This window comes from Suricata suricatta, chromosome 8 (assembly GCF_006229205.1).
Source record: "Suricata suricatta isolate VVHF042 chromosome 8, meerkat_22Aug2017_6uvM2_HiC, whole genome shotgun sequence".
Classification (NCBI taxonomy): Eukaryota; Metazoa; Chordata; class Mammalia; order Carnivora; family Herpestidae; genus Suricata; species Suricata suricatta.
Genome location: NC_043707.1, coordinates 34,088,225 through 34,091,399, shown reverse-complemented (window position 1 = coordinate 34,091,399; position 3,175 = coordinate 34,088,225).

The following is a 3,175-nucleotide window of genomic DNA, read 5'->3' as shown; positions in this document are numbered from 1 at the left end:
CCGAGGCTGGCTCTGGGCCTCCGGGACACGCTCACTTCCGGTCGATGACTCTCCCGGGGCCAGAAACGGCCTCTCGGGGTCTCGCCGTCACGCGGGTGCAGACCGGCCCAGATCGGGCCCCGCCGCTTTGCTCTGCCGCCGCCGCAGTCCGGCTCCGCCGGCCCCGCCCGCGGGCTCCGGGACTCGTGCTCCGGGGTCTCCGCTCGGCCCGCACAGCCCCGCACCCACTGGGTGCCGCCCGGACGTACGGCCTGCAACCCCGCAGGCCCGGGTTCCTCGCCCGCCAGAGGCCGAAGCCTGGGAACCACGGCTAGCAGTGACCCAGGCACGGACAGGAAGCGGGAGCGGAGCGGCGGCACTGCGCGTGCGCGAACACGCAGGCCGGCGAGTTGCACATGCGCAGCACAATGCCGGCGGTTCGCCCGCGGAAGCCCACCTCAGGAGCGGGACCGCTACCTGGACTCTATTTCCCATAAGTCTAAGCGCCCACACGTTAGGAACATCTCGAAAGACTCCACCCCCATCTAATGCTTTAGAGGCTAGGCGTGGAAGAGATTTACTGTCCGAACTTGCGACCCAATTTCCCATTTCTCTATGCTCCTGTTAGGGATCATGGGGAGGCGTCGCCTCGAGTAGCGGGCTGTGTTTACACCCTGGTAGCCTGGTCCTTTGCTCACCAAAATGTGTGCTTTCGTGTTGACACTGAGATTCTCCACGAACACGGGGGTGGGGGGACACGGAAAGGGTGTACCATATGCACTTCACTGAAACACTAGAAGTTTCACTGAACCGGAATCGCCTGCGTGGCTCAGTGAAGCGTCCGGCTTCGGCTCAGGTCATAATCTCAGGGTTTCTGGATTCAAGCCCCGCAAAAGCTAGCTCAGAGCCTGGAGCCTGCTTCAGATTCTGTGTCTCCCTCTCTCTCTCTGACCCTCCCCTTCTCGCACTGTCTCTCTGGCTCACAAAAATAAATAAAAGACATTTTAAAAAATACGAAAATAGAAATTTCACTGAAACGCTGGAATACAATACCCATCCATGACATAAAGGAAAATTATCGATGGACACACTGTTTCTCCAAAAGAGTAAAGGTAGTAGGAATTGTAGCTTGTCCACATTGCACAACTAATGCTCAAAGACCACAAAACAATCAGAAAATACACACAAACCGAAAAAAGATACCTGATATCGTACTGGTGAAAGTGAAGTCGTTTTATCTCAGGTTAAAATGTCATTTTCCAAAAATGGGGCCATAAACACTATGATTTAACACTTTTTTGGTGGGGGGGGATTATGTAACCGTGTTCCTGGCCAGTTGTTTCATAATTCTTTCAGAGTTCATCCTAAATTCATCTGGAAATCTGGGTGCCCCTCTGTGCTAGTTGTCTCTGTTCAAAGGATAAACTTCTCACATTTCTCCAAAAACTAGGCAGTTACATCTCAAAGTAAGGTGCCTAAAGCCCATGATTACCCCTCCCCATGTGACAGAGAGGGACACTATCTTCTAGACTTTTCCATTTCAAAGAGATGGCTCCCAGGGTGGTAATGCTGAAAAGATATATAGTTTCTAAAGAGATTTAGATACATACGCAACCAACAGAGGATTTATGTTTTCTCAAGGTATAGCTCTTTCACAAGGTAGTAAGAAGTACTGATTCATGCAAATGAATGGGTACATAACCTATTCCTGATTTCCCTAGCTGAGCTGTTGCATCAAACTAATCCCGCACAAAATGTGTGCTTCTCCCGAAGCTTCTCTGGACTCTGGCTACGTAGCCAGGAAAAGTCTTGCCTAGCTCTTGGTATTGAGTGTGGCCTGTACCTTAATTCTCACCAACTGGATGCTGGAATTCGAGCAAGGTGACCCCACCTCCTCTGGGCCTGACCCCCGAGGACCTTTAGGCGCATTTCTTCCATGTTCTTCTCCATTTTCACCAGGTCAAGGATGGAAGCTGTGCTGAGCACCTTGGTGAAGACAAGCAGAGCGCCCGTGTGCCTGGCCGGGCTTCTGACTCTTGACTCCCCTACACGCGCTGAGCGGCTCAGCTGAAGGCTGGGATGCCACCTGCGTCTCTCCCCTCTGCTCCTCTGCCTGGGAACCCTGGCTGCCGTGGGCCCCCCGACACCCACCTCTGTCCCTGCACCTCAGAGACACGCTGGCGTCCCCCAGACCCCCTGCCCTGTACCTGGTCGTGGATACTCTGGACAGCGAACAGGACCCTCTCAGGGCTCACACCTCTCCCCAAATGGCCCAAAGCTGCCATTTCATAGATTTTCCCCTTCTACTGAAGTTGGGAGGGCAAACCTGGCCCCTATCTGGCCCCTGTCTGGGCTGGACATGTCAGAGTGCCGCCTTTTAATGTGGCTCATGAAGATGCTGTCATTTATTAGTGCTGACAACGTAACTCTTTCTCTTTTGCGGTGGGTACACCTGGGGGGCTCAGTTGGTTAAGAGTCCAACTCTTGATTTTGGCTCAGGTCATGACCTCACAGTTCACGAGATGGAGTCTGGCGTGGGGCTCTATGCTGACAGTGTGGAGCCTACTTGGGATTTTTACCCTCTCCCTGTCTGCCCACCCACACACAAATTCATTCTCTCTCTCTCTCTCTCTCTCTCTCTCTCTCTCTCTCTCTCTCCCTCTCAAGGTAAACATTAAAAAGAAATGTGTTCATTTTTTCTCTTTTTGTACTTGTATAAATCAGAAATTTTCCCCCAATTCATCATCGATCTTCCTAACTTAATATTTTACTTTCATTTTCTATCACATGGACATTATTTTTTGTGTTCAAATCCTTCAGGCTCGGTCTACTTCCGGACTGGCATTTGGTTTCTTCTGCTTCAGAGCTACTGATAGTAAGATGTCTTCAGGATATGCCAAAATCGGGCATCCCGCCTCGAACGTCAAAGCCCCATGGCCAGTTCAAAGACATCAGCCTATCAGACTACAAAGGAAAATATGTTGTGTTCTTCTTCTACCCTCTTGACTTCAACTTTGTCCGTCCCGTGGAGATCACTGCTTGCAGTGACAGAGCACAATTTAAGAAACTCAACTGCAAAGTGGGGCTCCTGTGGATTCCCATTTCTGTCACCTGGCCTGGATCAACACACCCAAGAAACCAGGAGGACTGGGACCCATGAACATTCCCTTAGTATGAGACCCCAGGCGCACCATTG